Raw genomic sequence first — 8,272 nt, 5'->3', positions numbered from 1 at the left:
TATAGTAGTGTGATGCTTCGGAGTATGAGAATATTTTATATAATGTTGACAGTTGGAGGATGATGTTATGAGTCTGAGTAAACTTCGAGGACGAAGTTCCTTTTAAGGGTGGTAGAATGTAACATTCCGTTTGATGTCTATGATTGTCTTGATTTTGGATTTGATAGTGGATGATATTATGGAGCTAGCAGTGTTAGTGGATGGTGGTTGGTTATGTATGAAGTTGGTGTCGTGAGAGATATATATGTGGTGGATACGATATCGTGAGTCATGTTAAGGAAGTAAACATAGTTGGTGGAGTGGGTGTTAAGAGTTCATGTTTTATGTTTGGTCGAGTTTTTGAGTTCTTAGTTATGTTGTTGTGTCTTGGTCGAGTTAGTATGGTTGTTTTTAGAGTATGGGTTGAACTTCGGGGACGAAGTTCTTTTTAAGGAGGGAAGACCGTAATACTCCGTATTTATAAGTCTTGGGGTACTCTATCGAGTAGGCCTTACTCACGAGTAAGGGTAAGTTGCGTTTTAGAAAAGTTTCGACTGAGGGTACTCTATCAAGTAGCCTTAGGTACTCGATAGAGTAAAGGGGTACTCTATCAAGTAGCCTTAGGTACTCGATAGAGTAAGGGGGTACTCGATCGAGTAGCCTTGGGTACTCGATCGAGTAGCGGTTTCTGAGGGAGTTTTCTCGGGTTTTGTTAATTATGCGATTAAGGTATTTAAGCTTTGTCGTCATTATTCTAAATCACTTTTGCAAAACCTAAATTACTGTTTAAGAGAGAAAGCAAGCAAGTTCTTCATCCTAATCGCATTATTAGCAATACCCGGAGTTTGGAAGGTCAGTTCTTAGCGTTGATTATACCGTTGAGTTCCTTGCGTCGAGGGTAAGATCTATGTACCCTTTTTATTGTCTTTCCTTTGATTTGGTTAAACCCTAATTTAGAGAGTTGGGGTTTTATGTGTAGTATGTGATTTGGTAGCCTTTATGTGTTGTATGATAGGAGGAGGGTTCATAGAGGAAGCTTTTTGATTCAAAGAAGAGAGACCGTCGATTGTGTACTTACCAGGTAGGATTTCCTACTCAGTATTAGTCCCATAATGGGATATTGGTTGATGTATTGTGATTGGTTGTTTGATATAGTAATTGTATTGTGATTGTGGTTGTGATCGTTGTACGGGTTCGCGAGGCGTGGCCTCGGCCGAGTGGGGTCACTTGCGGGAGTGGCTTCACGCCCTAGTTTCGCCTAATGTGGAACCCGCCACCGAAGGGATGTGCACATTAATGGACAGGGTTATCGCTCACTATGTGGAGCGGGGATTTGGTGGGTGCGGCTGCGGTCCCCCACTCGGCGGGGCTGGTCCAAAGGACGATCGGTGATTGAGATGATTGGATTTGGCGTGATTGTGTGTGTGTGATTAAAGTCGTCTGTTTATCTTATTGTTGGCATATATTGAATTGTGTGATTAGTACTCGACCCGGTGTTGTTTTGTAAACTGCGGTGATCCATTCGGGGATGGTGAGCGATATTTGAGCGAGTATTGAGATGAGTTCTGGGATAGCTGGGATGGCCACGGCATGATGATAGGAGTGTTCAACAGTAGCTTATTAGTTATTTACATGTCGATTAGAACGATCGGTTTGAGAACATGTATCGTACTTTTGGTTTGGTTTTGAGAATTGTAACTCTTCGCTAAGCATTTATAATTAAACGTTGTTTCTTCATTGTTATTTGATTATCATTGCCTCGGGTAACCGAGATGGTAATGTCTTCATACCTGAGTGGTCCTGGTAAGGCACTTGGAGTATGGGGGTGTTACATCTGGCCACCACCGTTTACTCCATGTCCCATGGTGACTCCAGGGGTGGTCCCCTTTCCCCAGTATAGCCACCAACATGGCCACGGTTCCAGTCTTAAAACCGTGTTCACATCCTTACCCTGTTGCCCCTGTTTCGCAAAATCCCGTCAATAACCACCCAGGCCATCAACTTTATCCACCCATGACCACCTAAGGTGGTCGACTCACCACCCTAAGCAACCCCAACCCAGCTCTGGGTCTCAACAGTTACGACAAAGGGTTTAATTCCTTGTTCATCGCACAACAACCACCACCATACAACACCCGAAAACCCACACGAATTCCGGCCAAACCACCACCATAACCACCCAAGTACCATCACCGTCGTCGACCTATCACCCACAACCCAGCCAACCCAATTTGGGGTCTAGTCGAGTCACGGTGGGAGTATAGTATGCGAGCAATACACAGTTTAATCAACCCACAATCACCACGTAAGACACAACTAAACAACCCCCTTCTCGCCGGTCAATGGTGGTCCAAGGTGGGTCCGATCACGCCCTCGTGGTTCACGGCCATGGTCAAGGTCTTAGTTAGGGATACGGTGGTCTAGTTTACGAGTTATAATAATTACAAAATCAATACATTATATTATAAGACGATCTTACCTTTTCTCGCTAATTGCTCTTTCGTCTTCTAAATCTCCTTCCTCTACTTTTATGAATTACTTTTCTGATGTATTATGTATTTATAGTCTAGGTTTAGGAAATATATGATGCCAATTAGGAAACTATTGTCTTTTGTTATTATTAGTATTAGTATTGTTCTTAGTATTGTTCTTATTGTTGTTCTTATTATTATTATTATTTTTTTATCGAAGGATGCGCGCAGCTTTCATTAAAAGAAAAATAGAAGTTTACATGAAATTGGTGGGGAGCCGAGACACAATCTGGGCTCCCACACCCTTAGCAATAGCAAAGCTAAGTCTAGTAAAAATGTAAGCGGCCACCCGAGCCCCCGCATCCTGAGATACCGAGAATTTATGGATCCGCTTGAGCAAGGCAACAGCATCCGAACCCAGCTCCTCAAGTGAAGAGAAAGAGAAAGGAAGGAAACCGTAACCCGCCACCGCGCACAAATCCCCATACTTAGCACACTTTTGCTGAGCAGCATCAGCGACAACCCAGCCAGGCACAAAAGCCGCCATCCCAGTCTGAGTCAAAGGAGAAGAACCTGTCAAGTCAACACACACATCACGCCCCCTGTCCCAAGAATAAAGCAACAAATCCGCAGGACGAAGAGAGCCACCATGTCCATCAACCAAACCGATATCAACCTCCTTTCCCGCAGTAATACCAGATCTATAGCAGATGTCGAAAAGAGTGACCCGGACAAGGTTATGTCGATGTTTAACGCCCACAGTACCAGTACGAGAAACAGCGTGGTCCCCAAAAACATCCTCAGCAAAAACCTGAGAGCAAGCCGGACAGGGCCTAGATACCGCGAATAACGGAACACCCAGACGATACCCCAACACACAACGTTAGGTCCTCCCGTTCATATTCTGACCCAACCCCGAGATAGGAACCGCACGCAACCAATCAGAGGAGTGAGAACCCTGCTGAGACTGCCATAAAGCAATCTGGTGTGGCGTCAAAGAGAAAACAGACTCTGAGGTAGGAGATTATTATTATTATTATTATTATTATTATTATTATTATTATTATTATTATTATTATTATTATTATTATTATTATTATTATTATTATTATTATTATTATTATTATTATTATTATTATTATTATTATTATTATTATTATTATTATTATTATTATTATTATTATTATTATTATTATTATTATTATTATTATTATTATTATTATTACTATTATTATTACAGTTATTATTATTACTACTACTATTACTGCTACTATTATTGCTACTATTACTGCTACTATTATTATTACTATTATTATTACTATTGTTATTACTATTATTTTTTTATTATTATGCGCGCAGCTTTCATTATAATAAAAATAAAAGGTTTACATGAAATTGGTGGGGAGCCGAGAGACAATCTGGGCTCCCACACCCTTAGCAATAGTAAAGCTAATACGAGTAAAAATGTAAGCGGCTACCCGAGCCCCAAAGATCCCGAGATACCGAGAATTTCGGATCCGCTTGAGCAAGGCAACAAAGATCCGAACTCAACTCCCCGAGTGAAGAGAAAGAGAAAGGTAGGAAACCATAACCCGCTACCGCGCACAAATCCCCATACTTAGCACACTTTCGCCGAGCAAAGATCGGCGACAACCCGGCCCGCACAAAATCACAACCCGATCGAGTCAAAGGTGAAGAACCTGTCAGGTCGACGCACACATCACGCCCCCTGTCCCAAGAATAAAGCAATAAATCCGCAGGACGAAGAGAGCCACCATGCCCATCAACCAAACCGATATCAACCTCCTTCCCCGCAGAAATACCAGATCTATAGCAGATGTCGAAGAGAGTGTCCCGGACAAGGTTATGCCGATGTTTAACGCCCACAACCGATCTGACAAGAAACAGCGTGGTCCCCAAAAACATCCCCAGCAAAAACCCGAGAGCAAGCAGGACAGGGCCTAGATACCGAGAATAACGGAACACCCAGACGATACCCCAGCACACTACGGTAAGTTCTCCCGTTCATAGTTGATGTGACCATAATTGGCGCATATTTAGCCCCCGAATTACCATCGTTTCCATGCTTTTTAGTGCCTATTTGGGTCATTTCTTATCTTTAGTTCTTTGTTTTGCATATTCTTTAAGATTTTGATCCCTTGGTAGGAAAGGAGTAAGAATCTTGCATTTTCATGGCAAAACGAGGCTAAATTGATTGTATTCAATGACCAAGCATCAAGGAGAGACAAGACTAGAAGGCCTTTGTACATATCATAGTAGAAGAGCAATGTTGAGAAAAGGATCCTTGAGTCCCCGAGGAAATCCCCAAGGAATTTATGAAGAAAAGGGAAGAAAAGAAGAAGAATTGACGCTGACCAACAATCCGAACGGATTGTACCAAATCCGCCCGTCCGTCCAGCCCAATCCGAGCGTCCCACATTGGAATCCGCTCGGATTCCCCCTCACAAATCCGAGCGTCTTGCCCAAGGATCCGCTCGGATTCCTCAGTCCAGATCTGGGCGTCCCGACTCCAATCCGCACGGATTTCAGTACAGCACGATTTTCATTCTTCAAGCTACGAAAAGAGAAGCCCTTCTCTCAGAAAATACCGGATTCTCCTTGCTCAACTTAAAAAGTGTAATTACTAGTTTAGCCCTTAGTTAACCCTAATGCATCCTCCCTAATTTTCACTATAAATACCCCATTAGTCTAATTAGAGGAGCATGTTCTTCTTATCAATAATTAGTGTAGTTAATATCAATCAAATCTCTCTTCAATATTGTAATCAAGTATTAATCAAGTTTTAATCCAAGTTTTAGTTCTTTAATCTCTCTCTTGTTCTTCCTTTATTTTGGGTAATTGAAGATTATTTGGGTTATTATTGGGAGATTGACAACCTCTCAATCTAGGATTCAAGTACTTCTATTATTCTTGCTTTATTATTGGAATCATTAGTAGGTATAATCTCTTAATCCCTTTTTAATTATTTTTAATTACTTTCATTTATTCATCATGTTTCATTATGTTAGTATAATTGACAACCTTTCTAGCATGATCAACATGATAATGAGTGAGTAGTCTCTTAACTAGGGTTTAATGGGTGATTAGGGGAAACCAACATGGGGGATGATTCATGCTTAAATCAATATGCTTTCATATCTTATTTGCTTGGTTGTTTTGAGCTTAATACATGCACATGTTATATTTGATGAAATGCTAAGTCTATGAATCCTTGCATTTACTATCATCTTCTATCCTTTCAACTTGACTTGTAAGACATAACCCAACTCGAGTCTTGTTAGACCATGCATGTGTTGAGTAGGAAAGATTAAGTCGACTTGTAGGTGTTGTACAATCTAATCGATTCGGCTCCGGGACCCAAACTTTCCTAGGATTGTAAGATATAACCCAACTCAATCCATCACAACAATAATTGCTTGCTTATAATTTGAGAACATGTTTGTATGATCATATCCCATGATTCCCCTATCAACCCATAACACCCTAGTGCCTTTAATCAATTGTTTACACCCCTTATTTTATTCATCTTGCTAGTTCATTTTCATTGCTATTTTAGTTTAGTAACCTTCTATATCAACCCAATTTGTGACACCCCCTAGACACTACTAGTTACAATAGAATTCTCATTTCAATACCCGTCCCTTGGGATCCGACCTTTACTTGCCTCTTTACTAATTGTAGAGTTGTTTGTGAAGTATAAATTGTGTTTTGTATCGACCATTGACCAACGACCACATATGCTTAATTGTGAACACGAAATGGCCTCGATCAAAAATGGCGCCGTTGCCGGGGACGGTGTTTAGTTGATTTAAGATTTCTTTTATTGTTATTAGTTGTGTCTTTTTCACCTTGGGGAAGTAAAACTCCTCAAGGTTTGTTCTAATTGTTTTCGAGTTGTTTGATATTTTGCATGTCTAGAAGGTTACAAAGAGATTTGTTACCTTTTGACCGTGAAATCGAAAGAACCTTGACGAATAATAGGAGACTTGTTAGGAGGAATTTGGGAGGTGTTGGTGAAGTTGTTCAACCCACTAGTGAGTTTGTCAATCCTTTCGCAATAGAAGGAGAAGAGAACCCATTAAACAATACCACACAAAATCCACCTACAATGCCTAAATTCTCGTCACACTCTATACCCACCGAGGAGAATCTACCAAATGGTACTCCTACACCGCAACATCTCACCGGTAATTTTATTGCCAAGTCCGCCTTCATCCAACTAGTTGAGAGGAGCCAATTCGGGGGAATGCCTAGTGAGGACCCTCATTCTCATATGGAAACCTTTTGCGATTATTGTGATGCTATCTCTCAAACGGGCGTGACTCAAGACCAAATAAGATGGGTCTTATTTCCTTTTTCGTTAATCGGCACCGCAAAGCAATGGTTGAAGGGCCTTGATAAGGCCACCCTTGGAATAGATTCTTGGAAGAAGTTAGCTCTAGCTTTCTACAAAAAATTCTACCCACCGGAAAAGACTAACATGCTAAGGGCTCAAATTACGGGTTTTAAGCAAAGGGATGAAGAATCTTTGTATGAAGCTTGGGAGCGGTTCAAAGGTATTTGTCGCTCATGTCCTCACCATGGACTTAGCGAATGGTTTTTAGTGCAACAATTTTGGAATGGTTTATATGAAGATTCAAGGAACATTCTCAATATGGGATCAAATGGAATGTTCACCGAAGTTGATGACAATCAAACATGGAACAAAATTGAGGAAATGGCGGTCCATAATTCACAATATAGTAGGCCTCGCAAGGCTACTAGAGGAGGAAAGCATGAAGTGGACTCCGTTACTCAATTGGGTGCTCAACTTAGTGCTCACATTGACACAATCAACTTGAAGTTTGAACAAGCTATGGCTAGACTTGAGGAAAACTCAAAAACATCAAAGCATCATGTCAATGCCATGACGGCATCCTCATCAATCCCAAGTGGGATATGTGAGAATTGTGGAACTTTGGGTCATGACCCAAGTGAATGTAGGGGAACAAATGAACAAGTTAATGCTTTCCAAGCTTACAAAAGTGGTACCCCTTATTCAAATTTTTACAATGAAAACACCAAGTTCCATCCAAATCTCTCATACAAAAGCCAAAATGTTAAAAACCCTTAAACAACATACACTCCACCACCCATGAGAAATCAAAATCAAAGACCCTTTTACAATCAAAACCAAGGTTACCAAAATCAAAATCCATACAATCACCAAAATGACCAAGGTTTTGATGTCCAAAAAGCGGTCCTCCAAATGCAAAAGAATCAACAAGAATTTTTCACTCAAATGCAAAAAGATAGCCAAGCAAAGGACACCACCATCAACAACATTCTAGCTCACACCAAGATGTTGGAAACACAATTGACTCAACTAGCATCTTCAAGCTCACAAAGACAAAAGGGGCAATTACCACCTCAAAGTAATCCCCCTAGACATGAAACGGTTAGTGCCATTCACTTGAGAAGTGGTACAAGATATGAGGCACCGAAGAAGCAAGTTGAGGATGAAGTTGTGAAAGCTAGTGAAAATGAAGTTGTTGTGCAAAGCCCCAAAGAAGGGGAATCATCAAAAGAAGAAAGTTCAAAGAAAAATGAAGACAAAGCCAAAGAGAAGGAGCCCATTGTGATTAGACTTCCTTTTCCAAGTCGTCAAGCCAAGCCCAAATTTGATGATCAACTTGGAAAGTTCATGGAGATTGTGAAGAACTTAGAAGTCTCAATTCCTTTTACGGAATTAATCAATCACGTACCGGCCTATGCAAAGTACATGAAAGATATCCTCACAAAGAAGAAGTCAATCCGAAACT

General features: G+C 40.8%; 1 non-coding gene across 1 annotated transcript; it reads right to left on the bottom strand.

The window, feature by feature from the left end:
* Nucleotides 1–6,951: 6,951 nt before the first annotated feature.
* Nucleotides 6,952–7,058, bottom strand: LOC141616582 (small nucleolar RNA R71). Its single transcript, XR_012530919.1, has one exon. It is a non-coding gene; the product is annotated as a small nucleolar RNA R71 (small nucleolar RNA).
* Nucleotides 7,059–8,272: the final 1,214 nt, after the last annotated feature.

Source organism: Silene latifolia, chromosome 11 (assembly GCF_048544455.1).
Source record: "Silene latifolia isolate original U9 population chromosome 11, ASM4854445v1, whole genome shotgun sequence".
Taxonomy (NCBI): domain Eukaryota; kingdom Viridiplantae; phylum Streptophyta; class Magnoliopsida; order Caryophyllales; family Caryophyllaceae; genus Silene; species Silene latifolia.
The sequence above is the reverse complement of the archived record's forward strand: the minus strand, read 5'-3'. Positions and strand labels throughout refer to the sequence as shown.